The sequence below is a fragment of the Camellia sinensis genome, chromosome 8 (genome assembly GCF_055761805.1).
Source record: "Camellia sinensis isolate YWXY chromosome 8, ASM5576180v1, whole genome shotgun sequence".
Lineage (NCBI taxonomy): Eukaryota > Viridiplantae > Streptophyta > Magnoliopsida > Ericales > Theaceae > Camellia > Camellia sinensis.
In genome coordinates this window covers 58577421-58598090 of record NC_138968.1, presented here as the reverse complement: position 1 = coordinate 58598090, position 20670 = coordinate 58577421, and positions in this window count along the sequence as shown.

Below are 20670 nucleotides of genomic sequence, written 5' to 3'. Positions count from 1 at the left end.
TGAAAAAAATAATAATGAATAGCATTTCACTAAACTTTATATTGAAATATTGTCCTTAAATGAGATTATTTAATTTGCATTACTGAAATATATAATCGTTAAATCATTGAAATTTTTACTCATTTATTTTTTAATTTTCATTACGGTTAGAGAGCATCATTTGCATTGGGAGTACTTTTAGGCATGGGTCATTCACCCATAAAGGTAAAAATGTCCATAAAATCTCAATTATGAGAATTGGGATTTGGTGGATCAAATCTTCAAATAATACGATTTATTAGCATACAAGAATATATTTTGGACTAAGGCCATGTTTTGGCGGATTAGGTTAGATGAGATTGTGAGTATGGTGGGATTGAGTGATGAGATTAGTAATATAGTGGAATTAAGTTGAAGACGCAAGATAAAGAGCGTTTATTTGTACACCACTGTAGACCCGACTTTCTTCGCGTGCCCCCCCTTTCAGAGAGGGTGCAAATTTGGTCTTACCATAGTTCGGACTCTTGTCACGGTTCTGAATCTAATCTCACAAAGTGCAATGTGAGACTGATAAACACCAAAGAGTCCAAATCTGGCAATTGGTTTTGGAAAATCAATTTTGAATGAAAAAGCACCAAACATGGATTGTTTTTCCAGATTACAGAGTTGTAATCTAAATATTTTATTGTTGGGAAATTTAGGAAATCCTGACTCGTGCCAAAGGCCACGTGTCCGTCATCACCAAAGTTGTCTCGACTCGGGAACTTGGGTACGAGAGGGGAAGGTCCTAAAATGAGCACCCCCGCTCGCCCGATCAAAGATCAGCCTCTACTACCATGATATGTTGTTTTATAAATCTCATGTGTTCTTATTTTGATTATTAGCTAACTTTACTATATGACGTGCGCAGTATACAAGTATAGACTAAATCACGAGAATTGGAACAAAACAACTCATGTTTGTTTTCAAAAATGGTTTGAAAGTGCTACTTGCAAGTAGGCTAAAGCGCGGATTTGCCACCCTCAAGGTGGGCTTGAAAACATGATTTTGCCACTCTGCAAAGTGGGCTTAAAACTCATAATCATCGAGTTGTTCCAATTCAGGCAATCATGCCTTCACCCACAGGCATTCATGCAGTTAATCACTTAAGCAAATAGCCTCATGGAAAGCATGCTATCATGGCAACACTCACACCCATGCAAGTATGCTAAAGCGCAAAAACTTGCAGTATACTCCGAGCCAAAACAGAAAACTAGTTAGAAATCATGCATGATCCTAACTATACAAGATGCTTAATGCAACACATGCAAAAATGCAACTAAATAAGCTCGGCTATTTAAGATGGCATATGAATGCAACAATTTGATACATGTATTCAAATAGGTATTGAAATACGATGTAGTTTGAATGATGCGCCGAGTCCGGTGCATGCAATACAAGTGAATGATGCAAACATGCAAGCATAAGGTATGCTAATCAAAACGTACCCTAAAACTAACCATCGAAAGCGGTTAAGTAAAAGGGAGAAAGAAGTGGGGTTGAAAAACATGCACACACACACGCACACTTATTACAACAATATGTCGTCGCGAAGGAGGGTCCGAATAAATAAGCTAACTAGCTACGCTAAATAAGCTACTTATTACAAAACAACTAATTAACTAACTTAGCTAATTAATTATTACAAACCAATTGAAATTGAATAACTAGCTAATCTAAGCTAATTAGAATATTACAAAGATGAATTGAATTAGCTAAACACATTAGCTAATTAATTACAAAACCAGTAAATTAACTAGCTAAGTAAAGCAGTAAAATGACCTCGGGGGAGGGAGACATGCATGCTCAGTGTGTTTCGCCAGAAAATGCATTGCCTTGCCATGAGTTGCCTCTGTTTGCACTCACTGTGATCTTAGAACACTGCACATACTTCCAGATGGCTTCTGCCCCAAAATAGGAACACTTTGGACAATTTCTCCTTTAGGTGGCTGGCCGGCCACCTCAACTGGTCGGTAGGCTACCTCAACTGGCCGGCTGGCTAGTGCAAGTAGTCGGTAGGCTAGTGCAAGTGGCCAGCCAGCCAGTTATCTTTCCAGAATTCTGCCTTTGTTGCAACAGAGAGCAACAGAGACAAGACAATGTATTTGGCAGGAAATGTGTGTACTACCACCCTCCTCATCATGTCTCAAGCTCAAAGGAGTGTGGTACTTGGCTCTTAAGCCATCAATCAAGCATCTCAATGCATGATGGCTCAAAAACCAAGCTTGTACAAACTTAGTGAATTCGCACATAAGACTCAAAGTGCCTTCACCCTATCATGCATGATCAAGGGTGTTGGCGATCAAGAAATGCGACACGTTTCATCACTTTGAGTGTGAAACGTCTCACATTTCTTGTGTTTGGATTAACGTTCGATCTAAACATATGCAATGCAACACACATATGTTATCTTGGCATGTTTTACTTTGCTCAATTCTTGTTTACTCATTTACATTACCAAACCATTCCTTAATTGGTTAAGTTCAATGTGCAAGCCCTTTAAGGAGAGGAGGTCAACCGAAAGAATGGTTTAAGGCATAGGAGAGACCATGCCTTTGACTAGGAGGAACCCTCAGAAGAGGGTTAATGTCATTTAAGCACAAGCCTCAATCCTAAGCATTAAACACAACCTCAAGACTAACCAATCCTCAAAACAAATGAAAAGATGAAGAAGGGAGGGAGGTGGCAGAATTTCAGTGCTGAAATTGCATGAAACACAAGACTCTAACATGTAAACAACTCATGTACAACATATTAGACACTTAAGCATTAAAACTAGTGAAGAGCTTTACACTAGAATCATGCAATATTGAACTCAAATAGCCAAACCAGCTCTGGACAGAGCTCAAACATGTCAAAATAAAGGCCAAAACATGCTGAGATGGAAGTCCATGAGGCAATAAAATCATGCTCAAGTATTGGCTCACAAACAAGGCAAAAGGCACAACTCACAAAAGCTATGAAAGAGTTGAATATGTGAGAATGTGACTATGCTATATACACTAAAATCATGAGAGAAATGAGGCTAAGGAATGCAAGCAACTCAAGCAAAGAATGCTAGGGACTTTGAAACTCAAAGCTAGTCAAGGGTCTTTACACTACAACCATGCACAACAAGTCTCACATGGCCAAGACCACTCAAAACAGAACTAAAGTGTGCTAAAATAATGGCAAAAACATGCTGAGGTAAAGCTAACACAAGCTAGGATGATAGGCTAAAGCATGAAGAATGTTAGGCCAACAAGCATGATTACACTACAAGTGCAAGAAGCAAGCAAGAGTTGACCAAACTAGCCAAAAAAAGAGTTATAGCATGTCAAAAAAGTCACAAAAACATGCTGAGATCAAGTCAATAGATGGTAGAAAAACATGCTCAACTATTAAGCCATCTATGCATACAAACAAGATACAAGGAGAGAGGACTACCTCCTCCTATTTTGAGCCTCAAAACCAACTTTCCACCACTAAAATTTCTCTAAGTTTCAGTGGTTAGAAGGCCAAACAAAGGTTACTACAAAGGCTAAGAAAGGTGGCTCAAAAGGCTCTACTAGCCAAAGAGCCAAGGGAGGTGACCACCCCCCTAACCAAACAAGACTCAAACCAACATTTTAAAGCCTTAAACTCAGAGTTTTTAAGAGGTTAAAACCAACCTTAAAATAGCATGCAAAGGTGGTCAAGCACTTAACTAGAACAAACCTTAAAAGGGTGAAACTCTTACCCTTGAAGCACAACAACTATTCAGCAACAATTCTGAGCCAAAACCAAGTCTAAAACCTCAAATCAAGCTTCAATGGACCTCAGCTCCAAAGTGAAGGTGTTTGACTAGGTGTCTTAGTGCAAATATGTGAAGAAAACACACTTTCAAGCTCAATATAACACAATCGAGAGAGAGAGAGAGAGAGAGAGAGAGAAGAAAATTTCAGCTCTGAAATTTTGTAACCCCTTTAAAAGGGGAGGGACCTCCCCTTATATAGAGCAAGCAAGTAAAAAGCTTGCTTCATCCTTCCATATATGTATATGGAGGATGAACTTCTGTGAGCCACAGTTGGCTTAAAAGATCTGAAAATATCTAAAAAGGAGAAAAATTGGCCGCCGACCAATTAAGGTGGCCGATCGGCCATTTCCTCTAGCCGGCCGACCACTTTAAGTGGCCTACATGAGAGAAAAGTGGCCGGCAAGCCCTTCCCCTCCTCCAGGCAAGAGGGATCAAGGTTTTGCCCAAAAACAAGGCCAAAACATAAAGTGTTAAGAGGCTCAAAGACAAGGCACTCAATCGAGACCTTCGGGCTCTCAAAACAAGCACAAGCATGCACAATCATCGCGCGCACAAACGATGATGTCTGAGTCTTAAGGTCGGTCAAAAATGGGGTGTCTACAACCACTAAATTACTGAAATAGGTTTGATGTGGGCCCATATTGCCCCAACTAGACCTTTTAATATTGATTTTGCGAGAAATCAAAATATCATGTGACATTGTTCACATGATATTTTGTGGATAAATAAAGAATCACAAAACATATTATGTAGGTGATCATTTGTCTTGTACTATCAGTAAAATTTTTCATTACGTCATTCATTAGAGCACCATGTGAATAATGCCTTATGAGAGCACTATGCAGAGTACCATGCCTTCTATTGATTAATCACGCATAATAACTGGGTACTAGTAGAGCATCATGTGTCATGGCTTAAATGGTTGCACCTAAATCAATAGTGTAGCAAAAAAGCGTATGGGTGAAACATGTTAATTCACTTTCGTTAGGTTTGAGAGAAATGTTTGTCTAGCTGGTATAGGTTGAGATTTCTTATTTGTTAAGAACACCACGTAAACAATATCACATGTTATTTCAAATTATTTAATAAATTTTCAGTAATCACAAAATATATTAAGACTTATGTAGCACTTGTGTCCTCTAAACTATTGGAGAGTGTATTTAATTCCTTTATTTTCATTTTGGAAGTCTTTGGAGTTGTTGTATCTTGGTTTTAGAGGTGTACAATTCGATCTAGACTTGTTTAGATTGTTCATTCACGCTTGTTTATGTTGAAAAGATCTGTGGGAACTTAGAAAATTTGTTCTGGTGTCGACACTAGCCTTCCTGAGGGTCGACACCATCTTGCTGCCTTATTCTTAGTGTCTCTGCTGGTTTATAGGGCCTACACCAGGGGTTTTGAGGGTCGACCCTTCCCTTGTTGTTTTGTTATGGGTTGCATTATGAAATATAGGGTCGACACCCCTAGTTCCACGGGTCGACCTTTGTCCTTTGCATACATTCGTGTCTCAATTTTTTTTTCCCTGAGGATCGATACCACTGTCATAAGGGTCGACCCCTGTGAGCTAACTTTCAGATTTTTGGTTCGGTTTTGGGCTCTGCTTTTTGGGCGTTTGACTTAGTCTTTCCTTTGACTTTAGGGCTATTATTCTACCACTATAAATAGACCCCAAACACACTTTTCTCATTCACTTTTTCTCTTTCTCTATCTTTCTCTCTCTCCCTCTCTTCCCCTTTTTTAAACCATGGATCTCTCTCTCTCTCTCTCTCTCTTTCTTTTAGAAACTTAACTTTCTTACATAGATATCTAGATCTACTTGGTTAGAGACTTCTTTTCACCTTGGTCCTTTGAGAAAGGTTGTAGATCTCATCAACGGCTTTCTTTTGATCCAAGAATTTTGTGGTTTCATCGACTTTGAGTTTTTCTAAGTTTTCCTCTTCACTTCAAGAGGTAGGGTCTATTTCTTAAACTCAATATGAGTATGGTAGCATATTTGTGACCTATTTATTAATATTATTATTTATATTTGGCAGTCATTTGGTATGATCTTTACTCTAGTTATTTCTTATTTCAAAGGATCTATTAATTTGGGTGTTTGGATTAAACTTGGGGTTTAGATTTGAAATGTAAAAGAGAGGTTTTTATTTTTTTTTTAAATAAGTTCTTGAGACAGGTTATGATTTTGTATTAGTAGTTGAGATATGTTGACATGGTGGCTTCCTTTTCTCAAAAGTAATTTTGAAAGAAAAAGATGTTTTGTTCGAAAACCATGGCTTTTGGCTTGTGTTGGAAAATAACGAAAAATGATGCTGGTCTTGTAAAAGAATGGGAAGGAAACGGTTGTGGAATTTTGAAAATGGTTGTTGTTACTCTTTTGGAAAATATATCTATATTGGTATCTTTTGATTATTGCATTAGAGATAACTGTTTTGCCTATCAGTGGAGGACATAATTGTCGTGTATTAGAAATTGCATGTGGATTAGACCATTTGAAATCATTCATATCATGGAGCGTATAACAGATTTTGGAAATTGAAACTATATGTTTTGGAAAGAGATTTTTGAAATTCTCAGATTATGTTTTGGAACATTTGCATTGTTTTAGAAAAATAATATTTTGAGTTACATGTATTGTACTATTGAAAAGGGTAAATCTGGAAAGGAGTGTTGTTACATCAAATAATTTGGTCTGTGTGTCCGGGGTGAAAGTCCCAAATACCATAGGTATATATGGGTGCCGATCCCACAGACGAAATTTCTGTGAAATGGCAATAATAATGCTTGTATAGCCTATGTTTACATGGGTGCCGATTTACGATTTCCTATGGATGAAATTTCCATGAAAGGCATATTTGTTTTAGACATTCACCTATTTTAATTACTATTATGTTGGTTTGGAACAGGATGTTTGGAAAATGGTTTTAACAACATATTTGCTGTTGTCTAGCGATGTATTCACATTTGATTTAGCTAGGTAATTGCTGGTTGGTATTAAGATACCTGGATTGGTTTTTGGAAAAAGGATTTTATATCAAACGGATGATTTGAACTCGGAAAACATTTTGATTAAACATAATGTTTTGGTAATTGGAAAGATATGATTTTTTTTTTTTTTTTTTTGGTTAAGAAATCAAATAGATTTGAACATGCATTTGGGCATACTATATGTATGTATTGCATCATAATCATTTATGCTAGTGGAGCATGTTTAGTTTTTGAAATATTCTCTACTGGGCTTTGTGTTCACCCTACGTGGCTGAAAGTGTTTTTCAAGTGTACATGTGTAGATGTGGGCTGAGATGTGAAGCTGCGTTTGGAACTGTGTAGGGTGGTTCTGTTATTTGTAGGCCAAGGGCCCTTTATGTTATTTATTGGCCGTGCGTCATTCTTGTAAGGGTTACACCCTTGTGTATGATGTAAGTCGCAGGGCGTTTAATTTGATTTGAGAACATTTGTACATTGTTTAGGTATGAAACATCCATTTGCCTTAGATGTTGCATCTAGGAATGTATAAAATCAGATAAACACATTTATTGTGTGTCTATATTATATTAATTTGCATGAGAGTTGTTATCTACTGTTCATCGTTAGGTGGTTTACTCACGTGAGCCAGATCGTGTAAATCCGGGATGTGACAACTTGGTATCAGAGCTAACCGGGTTTGAAAACCTTGGGCTCGTAGGAAGTGGTTAGCCATAGTGGGTTTATCATGCTCGGTGAGGACATTTGTATGTTGAGTGCTAAGTGATAACATGATTATGTGTTGCATTTTTTATGGGTATGGTGCTGAGGCTCATAGATATTATTCGGTGTCTAGTTGACTAACTTGGAGGTCTTGTTGGAAACGCGCTCAATCAATGTTGTTTCTAATGGGATATCTAAGCGAGCGCTGAAATGAATAACTATCTTTGTAGACTTAGCACGATTATGTGTTATGTGTTATGTGGTAGGTGATGTGCAATGTGAGTGGAGTCTCAATGTGGTTGTTTGAATAATAGTTGTGTGATTGTGTTAGTATTTTGGGAAAGGGTACCAGTGTTATGTACCCTAGGTTGTGGGTATTCTTTATTTTATAGAGATGTCTAGTAAGAAGAAGTAAACTCGAAGTGGATACCACGGTGTGTGCTATATCGGTTATGTATTAGCGTTGGTTATGAGTTAATGTAGGTTGCCTTGGTGGTGGTTGGTACATCTTTGAGAGACAGTGGTGCTTCAAGCCTTTGTGCTTGGTTCTTGGGCCGAGTTGTTGTACTCGTTTAAGTGACGTCGTGTAGGTTCAGTCTTGGTTGTTAGTCTGTGGACTAGTACGTGTTAGAGTTAGTTATGACCTTGGGGGAGGGGTGGTCAAAAGTGTGAGGTGTAGTGTGAGTGTGTTCCCCAATGGAGTGAGTTGTTTTAAGTTTTGTAACCCGTGGAAGGGGTGTTGGTGGTGTTGGAGTTTCTAAAACATGAAGAGTTAGGATTGCCCTTGTAGATGTGGGCATGGTTGGTGTATTATTTTGACTATGGTGTTAGTGACCTAGAAGTGCATATTATGGAGTGAGGTTGGTTGGGATATGAGTGGTGGTTTCTTTTTCTCGGGGTTGGTGAAGTTAGTTGGGTCATTTAGGCCATGAGTCATTCATTGTAGATAATGTATCATTGGTTGGAATAGATGTGGTTATTTCCTGTAGTTGGGCGAGGCAATTGGTTGAATACAAGGTATAGTTATCGTTGTTGTAGGGAATTCAGTAAGGCACGAAGAGTGTTAGGAGATTGTGGATGGTGTGATTGGTTTTGAGTTGGTGTTTTGGCGACGGGTTGTCGCGGTCGACTGGTCTAGAATTTGTTTATTGTAATTGGGTGTGAGAGATGTGTACCTTAATTATAGTTTAGCTAAGAGATGTTTTCGAAAGGGTTGGTAGGGTATGTAACCCATGGTTGGTGCGTGACCTATGTGTAGGGTCACATTGGTTTAGTGTTTATTGGTCGAGGTTTGGAATGACAGTGAGGAGGTGATTGTCATCAGAGATGGGTTGTGTTGTGGCTCATGTAGCGTTCTAGGTTGGTTGAGAGAGTAGTTGTGTAAGGCTCGAGAATTTTGTAACAAATTTATTAAATAAAAATTATCTTTTTCTTGAAGAGTTATTCTAATTTAATGCATAAGATATACAAGTTTGGCACACTTTAAATTCATTGTTTAGAGGCCTTGATTAAACTAAATTGTCACACCCCAAATCCGGGCATGACCGGCCGTGGCCCACAGGGACTTAGCCCAAGGCACACGTAAGCCTAAACATGAACCCAAAACCATAAAGAATAAATGTGATGATGGCCCAGAAATAAATAAATCAACACTCAATCCAGTGACATGCCACAATTGAAAAACAAGTCATAACCAACTTCCTAAAAATATATATATACTAAATGGGACACAAACCGCCCACAACATAAAATAATTCTAAATAAAACTCAACCACAATGTATCCACAAAACTCGACAAGCAACCTAAAACAAATTAAATAAATGCCCTAGAGGTCCATGCAATTGAGTCCCCGCTACGCCATGAGTCCACTCTAAGTCCTTCTAACACCTGGAAGTGATAAAAACTAAGTCAGCTGATAGCTCAGTGAGTAGCAACATGGATAGTAAATACAGTTTTGAAAACAGGGTTCAATTCCAAAATAAGATATATATCACAGAAACTAGATTGGCATACAGTTTGGTAAATACAATATGTTTCAAAAAGAAGGTTCCACAATTCAACACTTAAAATACTCATGTCTCGCAAGAACATGATAAACGACATTTTCCACTTAAAACAGATTATAACATGAACACCAATAATTTTCTGGGTACCAATAAAAACAAATAATCTGCCACACATTTCTCAGGCTATAAGCCCCGTTGGATCCAATACCGAACTAAGAGTCATCCTCAGGGTGGCACCTGGGCCTTTTCTCAAACACGATCCGATTGAAGGTCACCTAGTTGTTTTTAAAGGTCTTTTCCTTACAATCGTTGAGCACTAGAGTCATCACGGCCCAACCCAGATCTGTTCCCTAGTGGCCAGAGTCACCACACACAGTGGAATAATTTCCCTGGACTAAATACACACATGGTCCCAATAATCAATACACATCAGTTTCGCAAAACATGGTAGTTCATCATTATAAACACGAGACCAAAACAAATAGTTTACAGTATGCCAAGTTCACACATGTTTCAGAAATAATTTGATTCAATTGATAATATAATAATTTATCAAAACAGTTTAATCATGAAACGACAATTTAATTTTCCAACAGTTCAGGGTAGGGGAACATTTATAAAAATATGTAGCATGAAACTACTCACCTGAAAACGAAATAATATAATCCTCGTATAGAGTGTAAAAGTCCAACTAGTGCCCTGAACCAAGTATAAAAACTACACGTCACAACTAATTTAAAAATACTAAAAAAATAGGAACTAAGTAACCTCAACTAAAGCGCACTAACACGGCTCAACCCAACTCACCGTTACTCTTAAATATTACCTAAGTTCATATTCTTCAAGGTCTAAAATCACCCAAGACATAGATTCCGATCGAAACTTAACTAAAAATAACTTTAAGATGAAACAGTGTTTTAAACAAGTTTTTCCAATCTATTCGCTAACTTTGAAAATTACAAAACCCACTCCACGCTATTCGAAAAATTCCAATAACCTCCAGATATGATCTAATATATCCTAAGTTTCAAACCCAATTGGTTTCACTTGATTTTCTTATCAAAATAATTCTCTACAATTTATTATATCCAAACAGGTTATTTTCTGCAGCACTTTAAAGAAATTGACGGTTCTCTTAATATACACGAGCAATCAATGCAAGGCCAAAAACATACGAAACTAGTCTCGTAACCGGTTCTAATGACACTAATTTGATAATTTTTGGATTTATACCCAAAGAGAACAACAATCCCGAATTTACTGTTTCGGACTGGTTTCCTGGACAGATTTGAATACCTCAATTTATATGGATTTTGACTCCCAAAAATTATGAAAAAAATCAGATATGCAATTCAATATGCAACTAATCTACTGTAAAAATTTCAGTTCAAAATTCATCTGTTTGATATGGTTTCTTGATTTTTAAAGTTCGTGATTATGTGCAGAATTTTTTAACTAAGAATAATACCCAATCTTTATACATGAATTTAACTCCTCAAATTTCTTAATAGTATATATATATATACAAAATATATAAACCTACAACCTCTCCATGAATGAATAAAATAATTATAGAATAAGGATGAAGAACAAAGAAAGAAGAGAAGAAAACCTAGGAGGGCTAACCTTTGATGATCACACACAACACAACACACCCAAAAGTTCTTTGATTGCAACATCTTCTTCTTTTTTTCCTTCTCTCAAACCCTCTCCCGTGGCTGCTGTGTTGTTGCCCTATGTGGTGAACAAATAATAGAGTAGGGTTTGTGTTTATTTTATTTTATACTAGTGGTGGGCATACATAGGTCAAATAAATAGATAAATATACAAAACATATATATAAGTTATATGCAACTCAAATGGTAGGAGTCTTATATATTGACCTTATGGTCTAGAGTTCAAGTCACACCCTCCTCTCTCTCTCTCTCTCTTTTTTTTTTTTTTTTTTTTTTTTTTTTTTTAAATAATAAACATTGTCTCTAAATTAAAGACTTTCACCATAAATTTATTTTAGGTTTAAAAATTAATTAAAAGATCCTCCAATAATATTTAATTTGCACCTTAGAATTCACCACCAAAATATTTGAAATTGTAATATTATTATTTAATTATTTACTAAATTTTTATATTCGGGTTCTCACATAAATCCTAACTAACATTAATCCTCACAATTACATTAAGGAAGCTTCTAACGGAAATCTAGAATTTTGTCCTCACTTGATTGTCTTATTCATGAGTGCGTCATAAAAAAAGAAAAAAAAAGAAAATAGGGAGAGGGGAGGCCGGCCAAGTTAACCCTCATGGAGAAGGGTTGATTTTGTCTTATAAGAAGATTGATCTCAAAAGTGCAGCCCTCTTAGGATGATTAACTAGCTTTTTCTTACCTTTGAGTGAAGAGATGAGTTTTCATAAGTGTGCTTGTTGGGTAGACAACCCCTCAATGGCCACACATACATGGATTCTTTTACCAAGTAATTTCTCCAAACTCCCCATTTCATTTTAGTCTATGTATGAAACGCAAGCTCTCCCAACTCCCCACTTACAATTTTATGCAGGAGCTAGAGAGTGGAGAAGGAGAGGAAGAAAAGAAGGAAGCAAGAACAAACTCAATAGGAGAGGTCTTTCTTCCATGCCTTAGTTGAACTCACTTGTCTTATCTCTTGTTAATATTTTTATATTCTCTTTGCTTTATTTTCATAACATGTAGTATCTCTTGAATGCAAGAAAAATACCTCTCCATAAATAATGAAGCCTAGCATGCCTAATTAGGGAGCTAAGGAAGACAACCCATTGCTTATTCTAATAGAAACTGCATTGTGCAGAATCTGTTCTCACTTCAAAACTATGAAATAAATCCCTTATTTATTATTTTGAAAATTTGGAGCTCTGGTACTATTTAGGGTCTTATTTATATGTGAAAATTCTGCGAAAATTACTTGACACTATTTTACAGCCAAAAGTATGCTTTATGTTCACCTCTGCTGTTAAGACAGTAACAAGGCCTACTTTACATGGCCACAATTTCTTCCACAAAATGAAATTTTGAGTGATTCAAATTGTCAATGTGAGGCTTTTAAGTTATCTTTCCAGTGCTACAGGTTTCAACTCATTTCATTAAGTATGGGGTGAGATATGTCTGGTTTTCAAAAATACGATGAATCTGGAGCTACCTACTGTTTGTAATTTGTTTGGACATCTTCCAGTGGCCAAATGACTTCGAACCCTACCTCAAAAATGTTCCCAACTCAATAGTCTACAACTCCACCAAAAATAAAAAAAAATTTAAATATCATTTACTATCATTTCTATATTTTTAATTGAGGGGACAGTTTGTTGGAAATTGTTCAGAATTTGGAATCAAGTTAGTGATAGCTTAAAACCTTTTTGTATTGCGTCGTTCTTACGCATTTCATCCTGCATGCACTTAAATATGCTTGATTTGTTAGAATGAATCATGATATGTGTATTTTCATCAAGAGATATTATAACCATAATATGGGGAAAATGAAATCGGTGGTTTTGGACCATGCACATGCGGATGAATCCAAGGAAAAGGCATGTCGATGTTTTGTTGATGCAGGGTGCACCCTGGTTGTAAGGAAATGTCATTATTTAGCTTACAAAGCCTTCACATGGCCCAATTGTATTCTGACCTCACGGATTTGGTTTTGGGATAAGGGTGGTAGTGAGGGTCTTACACAGAGGGAGTACCTTTGGAAGGCCAGTTCTCTTGAGACGGACTACTGATGATACGCCCCGAGTAACTAACTCAACATGTAGCATCCTTAAGTCTAGTGCCTTGTGATCAAGAGGAGGTGCAGAATAGTCCCTAGCCAGGGCCAGTGGTTAGGTAGGATGGCACTCCACGGGGAGTCACCGTAGGCTCACCGAATTTACAATTAAATGAGATTACGTTATTAACTCTATGCTAACCTGACATTTGCATTGTGAATATATTCGTGATGGATCATGTCTATATATATATATGTTGTTTTCGCTGTGCTATTATCTTTTTTGTGATAATTGTATATTTTTAAATGTTGTTAATTAACTCCACTGTGTTGTTATTGCATAAGTTTTCAAACTGTAAGAAATGACTATTTTTTTTTTGGATTCTTGTATCCTATTAGGCTTTGCAGCTCACGGCATTTCATGCTAGGTGAAGAAGAAAGAGAAAATCTCAGGGAAGATTTTGTCAAAGATGTCGAAGTTTAGCCATGGTTCACTTAGAACCGTCTTAGCCTGGTCATTACGGCCTGTCTTGCCCACCTTCTTATCTATTTTGATGAAATTTTATGTATTAACATAACAATGTTCAGAGATTGGTGTAAGAAATTAAACATTTGGGATTGTATTAAGATGAAGCTTTAGAACGTACTTCTTTAACTGTTATATTGGAACTTAATACTTAACCATGTTAAATTATATATATTAATATATGATGCCCAAACAGTGAGGGTGTCATAGATTAGTATCAGCACTTAGGGCTAGAAACCCTTGAGACCTTGGGTAGACTTAAGCACACATCTCTTAGTATGCTTTAAATAAAAACATTTTATAATCTAAAACCTTACCAGTAGCATAATAGTGTCGTATTTTCACTGTAGGATGTCAAGCCCACCCCACAACGTTAACTGGCTCTCGGATCCAGAATCTGAGCCAAAAGAGGAGCCATTACTAAGAGATCCAGAATAGGGGCAGAGACTTCAGAGTCTAAACCAGAGGAAGAGGATCCGAAAAAAGAAGTGATGGAAAAGGTGAACGAGGAGGTTGATGTGGAAATAAACTTTGTGGAACCCCTAGCCGTCCTTCCCCCTGAAGAGTCTGAAGGAGAATAGAGCGACACGGAGTCGGACCCCATCTCGTCCATAGAATATGCCTTCGAAAAAGATGAGGCAGACTCGGGAAATGTGGCGCAGGAGGTGGCATTCCCAATGGGACTAAGGGTGTATGTTAGGTTAGAACCAATAATACCTTGTGAGTGAAAGCATCGAAGGGAGGACGACAAATACACCGGACCTGTAAGAGTTGTTAGGGAATTTGTTGGGACCATGTACAAGGTCGACCTTTTACCACCGGCCTTGGCCGACAATTACACCAACTTCTTCCACCAGCGGGACAATTTCTTAGCAGCCCCACCGGCCAAAAAGATTATCCCTACGGATGGGACGGTGAACTTCCACGACCCACTCACTTACGAAGAGGTCCTTGTAAGGATTCTGGGCCAGCACGAGCGATTGGAAGGAGATAGGCTGTTAGTCTATTGGAGGTGCTACGGACTTTAAGATGAGAACTGGGAGTATGCCTGGAAAGTGCATCAACACTATCCACGGCTCTTCAATTAAGAGGGATTGAAGGGGGAGTAGACTAGGCTGCTTAACAATTTTGTTGTGATCTCATTGTAAAATCCTAGTGTTATAGTTATTGGTAATGGGGTGAGAGAATTCCCTTGGTTATGTAGTAGTTATAGTTCCCAGTCATGTAATCGATCTTTTAAGCAATGAAGAATTTCAGTTCCAATTGAACCTATTGAATACTTGTCCACACAAAATAAATAATTAAATAAATACTTACATAATAACAATAGTATAAATTAACACCCTTGTGTAACAAGCCCGCGGGGGACCTCGCTACAGCTCGGACTCGACTCTTCGTAGTCACGGTTCTAAGTCTGAACCAAAGAGTCCAAATCCGGCAAATCGTTTTGAGAAAACAGATTTTTGAAAGAAGTGCCAAACATGGACTGCTTTGCCAGATACAGAGTCGCCACCTAAATATTTTATTTTGGGAAATTTAGGAAACCCTGACTCAGTGCCAAAAGGCCACGTGTCCGTCATCACCAAAGTTGCCTCGGCTCGGGAACTTGGGTACGATTGGGGAAGGTCACTTCGTGAGCACCCCCGCTCGCCCGGTCATAGACCGGCCTCTACTAACCATGATATCAATTTTTGAAAACATTGTGAGTTCTTATTCCGGTTATTAGCCTAGGTTACTATGTGATGCTCACAGCATATAAGTATAGACCGGGTCGCCCGAATTGGAACAAAACGTTTCATGTTTGTTTTTGAAAGGTGGTTTGCTACTCGCAAGTAGGCTTAAAATGCAGATTTTGCCACCCGTAGGTGGGCTTAGAAAGGATGGTTTTGCCACTATCTAGTGGGCTTAAAACAAACAGTTGATGGTTTATTCTAATCCAAGTAACCCAACCTTCACCCACAGGCATTCAGGCAGATATATCAGATAAGCAAATAGCCTCATGGTAAGCATGCTATTCATGGAAACACTCACACGCATGCAAGGATGCTAAAGCATAAAGCTTACCGAGTACTCCAAGCCAAAAACAGAAACTACATTAGAAATCATGCATGATCCTAAGTATACAAAAATGCTTAATGCAACACATGCAAAATGCAACTATAGTAGGCTCGGCTATTCTAAGATGGCATATGAAATGCTACAACTAACATGTATTCAACTTGGAATTGAAAGTACAATGCAGTTAGTATGATGCGCCGAGCCCGATGCATGCAATACAGATGAATGATGCAAACATGCTGTCATACTGTATGCTAATTGAAATATGCCCTAATCTAACCATCATAAGCGGATAAATAAAAGGGAGAAAGACGTGGGGTTGGAAGACATACATCACACTCACCCACACGTATTACAGTTGCGCCCTCGCTCGGAGGATCCGAATAAATAATACAGTCCAAATATTACAGTCCCGAATAAAAGAATATTACAGATTTCTAATTAATTAATGAATCAACTAAGAAAGCAAATAAAACTGGCGTGCAAGCCAGGGACTGTCTTGCTTCTGATGGATGATGCATGTCCGGGTTGTCTTGCGCGGAAATCCACCGGAATGCCCCAATTAGCCTCTGTTTACACCTGTTCTTGAAATGTGTGCTGAGCCCTGAAAAATTGCTGATTCTTGGTTTTGCTGCAACAGAGAGCAGGAAAGGGGCATAGCAATGTATTTGTACAGATATATGCATGTCTCGATCCTCGTGCCACCAATCACGCATACCGAGGCATGATGGCCGAAGAGTCGAAATGCACAACTCAATATAGGATGAATGCACATGAAACTACAGCTAAAACCTAACTCCATCATGGATGATCCGGAGTGTCGGTGACTGGGGAATTGAGACACATTCCGTCACTCGGAGCACGAAATGTACCTCGTTTCCCGTGCCCGGGCTAACTCCTATTCCGGACACGATGCAATATGCATGATATGCATGAAATGCAACTAAGATGCAATCCTAATATACACAATGCTATGAAAATGAGATGCCTCGAAATACGTGCACTCGGGCACGCAAACCGAGAAAATGACGGAATGCTGAAAATGAGGTGCCTCGAAATGCGTGCACGCAGGCACGCAAACTGAGGCGATGATAGATGCGATGAAAATGAGATGCCTCGAAATGCGTGCACACAGGCACGCAAACCGAGGCGATGACAGATACAATGAAAATGAGATGCCTCGAAATGCGTGCACGCGGGCATGCAAATCGAGGCGGTGATAGATGCAATGAAAATGAGATGCCTCGAAATGCGTGCACACGGGCACGCAAACCGAGGCGGTGATAGATGCAATGAAAATGAGATACCTCGAAATGCGTGCACACGGGCACGCAAACCGAGGCGGTGATAGATGCAATGAAAATGAGATGCCTCGAAATGCGTGCACACGAGCACGCAAACCGAGGCGATGATAAATGCAATGCAAATGAGATGCCTCGAAGTACGTGCACACGGGCACGCAAACCGAGGCGATGACAGATACAATGAAAATGAGATGCCTCGAAGTGCGTGCACACGGGCACGCAAACCGAGGCGATGATAAATGCAATGCAAATGAGATGCCTCGAAGTACGTGCCCACGGGCACCCAAACCGAGGCGATGACAGATGCAATGAAAATGAGATGCCTCGAAGTGCGTGCACACGGGCACGCAAATCAAGGCGATGACAGATACAATGAAAATGAGATGCCTCGAAGTACGTGCACACGGGCACGCAAACTGAGGCGATGCTAAAATGACAATGGAATGACAAATGGGCTTATACCAACATGGGTGAGCCTCAGCCACACTCACATCGGATGCCGATCGGATAAAAATGGAGTGCCTCAAAATGCGTGCACACGGGCACGCAAACCGAGGCAATGATGGAATGTGATGAAATGATATGGAAATGACAAATGGGCTTATACCAACATGAGTGAGCCTCAGCCACACTCACATCGGATGCCGTCGGATAAAAATGGAGTGCCTCGAAATGCGTGTACACGGGCACGCAAACCGAGGCAATGGCAGAATATGACGAAACATGGCAAAAATGATATGCAAGCATGCTAATGGAATTTCAGCAACAAAATATGGGGAAAACAGTCCCGAAATGAAGCGAAATGACATGAAAAGCAAGGAAACGTCCCGAAATGCAACATTAGGCACCCGAAATGGCCTATAGCCATGCTAAACATGCACAACATGGACATGCAATACAAAGACAGAAGCTAGACAGTCCCAAAATAAGCACTTTTCCAGTTATAAACATGGCCAAACAGCAAATATAGGTATGGAAAAAATAGCATACAAGAATAGGGGCCAAGATAGGGGTAATGAAGCAAGTGGTATAAGCTAAACCCAAACTGAAAAATTTCCTTCTACAACACTGAAGATGGACCAAAAATATGAACATTTACAGTATATGGCCACCTCAAAATCAGTATACAAACATGCTAAAAATATGATGCAAAATAAGGCTCAAAAGGTGCTAAAACATGAAGTATATAAAATAATCACCAAGCAGAAAAAAAGTGTGAATGAAACATGAATTATAGGCCAAAACAAGGCCACTTTCAGTTCGGACCAAGGTCCAAAAACAGAAGCCAAGAGGGCTATCAACTTATGCAAAAATGGGGCCAAATAAGGGATTGAACTACAAGTGACATATGGAGACATCAAACAATGTTGAGCCCTTCTCCAATGTTGAAGAGGGGCTCAAAATAAGCCCTAAATCAGTTTAATACATGCTCGAAAATAAATTGCTCATGGGTCAAAAATAGCATGCAAAACTATGACATACAAGATGGTCAATGAAGCAAGTGTATTATGGAGGGCTCAAACAGGGTTGAGCCCTTAATGAGAAGTGAATATGAGCTCAAAAAATGGCCCTTTTCAGTTAGGGCCGGAGCTTGAAACAAAAATAAAGAGGGGCTTAGAAATAGAACAAGAAAAAGGGTCAAAAGGGTAAAAGTGTAACTTACCCTTGAAGATTCGAGATTTTGTTGCTTCTTGGATGGATTTGGAGCTTCTTTAGCCTTCAAGAATCCTTCCTTGCTGATGGAAGTGAGATGGTGGTGGTAGAGCTTGGTGGTGTATAAGGAATGAAGGTTAGGGGCTTAGGGTTTTTTGGAGAATTGAGAAGGAAGAAGATGGAGATGGCTATGGAGTCCTCAAGAGGATTTTTTCTAACCTCAACAAAGGAGTCTATCAGCTGGTTAAAAGGATCCAAAAGGGGGTGCAAAGGTGGGGGAGAAGGAGGGTAAAACTCCCCCACAAAATATCCCCCGGATACAGAAAATATCTGGGGGATATTGCCCCACAGCTGTAAAGGGTACAGTGAGAAGAACACGGCCGGCCTCTTACTTTTGCTGGAGGTGGCCGGCCGGCCACACCCCCTAGCCGGCCGGCTAGGGGTCAAAAGGGTCAACAATATTTTCTGGCCGGCCAGGTATTGGGGAGGTACCCCTATGTGTGTACAACACAACCATGTGGTTAAAATTCCAAGAAAGTTGGTCCAAGGGGTTCAACATTGGCCCGGAAAGAGGGGGTGAAAAGGGTCAAGTTGAATTACTGGCCGGCCATGAACTTTTAGGGGCCTCCCATGTGTGTACATCACAGATATGTGGTTCAAAGTTCGAGAAAAAAGGTCCAAGGGGTTCAACATTAGCCCGGAAGAAAGGGGTCAAAAGGGTCAGGTGACCTTAATGGCCGGCCACCAACTTTTAGGGGCCTCCCAGATGTGTAGATCACAGATATGTGGTTGAAAGTTGGCAACACTAACCCTAGGGTATTCAACATTAGCCCGGAAGTTGGAAAAACGGGCGCCGGGAGGCTCCGGAGGAGAGATAACTGGTTGCTGCAACAATTGCTGGCCTCCCACCCTTCAGTGACCTTCCTCGGGATAAAACAGAGGTACCTGCCAAAAATGAGCGAAAACCGTTGCAAAACGAACGTTCCGGGGCCAAAACACGCAGTTCGGGGTCCCGAAAATGGGCTGTTAAGCACCGAAAATGGTATTCGACCTCGAAGTGGGTTTCTCAGCCCCCAGTGTTCCTCAAAAGGAAGAAAATAAGATGTATGCCAAAAATCAGAGCAATAGGAGATGGTTAAGCGGTCCCGAACCGAGGCACACGGCCTGACGGCTCCGAAAATCGGGAACCGGACTCCGAAATGGGAAAAATGGCCTACGGCCACCAAATGTAGCCTACGGACATTGAGAGATGGTCTACTAGACCTCTCCCTCCCCTCAGGAAAAGAAACCGAGAAAACCGAGTCTGGTTCGCAAACCGAGACAAGGCACAGAAGAGGGTTCGGAAGTCCGGAGGCAGGGCTCACGGCCGCAACTCTGAAGCTTCTGAACAAGCACATTATGCAACATCACCAAGCGCTCAATCGGTGACGTCTGAGTCTTAAGGTCGGTCAAAAATGGGGTGTCTACACCTTGCAGAATATCAGGGAGGACTAGGAATGCTGGGCGACGACATGACCCTGAAGATGTAAACCAAGTAGTAGGTAATTTACTAAGAGAAATCATTAATGATGTTCGAGGCCTGCCTAGACGAGAGAGAGAGAGAGACAGACAGACAGATTGGAACTGATAGCAAAATTTTGCAAGTTAAATCCACCAAAATGTTTCGGTGATTCTGATCTTCTAGTGGCCGAGTCTTGCATAAGGCAGATGAAGAAAATCCTGACAACCCTGGAGGTCATAGGAGATAGAGATAAGGTAACCCTATCCTCTTTCTAATTTTAGGGAGAGGTTGACTATTGGTGGTCTATGGTGACTGACTCACGCCCCATAGCTCAGATAACCTGGGATCAATTTGAAAGGCTCTTCCTGGAAAAGTACTTCCCGAATTCTGTCAAGCAAGAAATGATTCAGGTG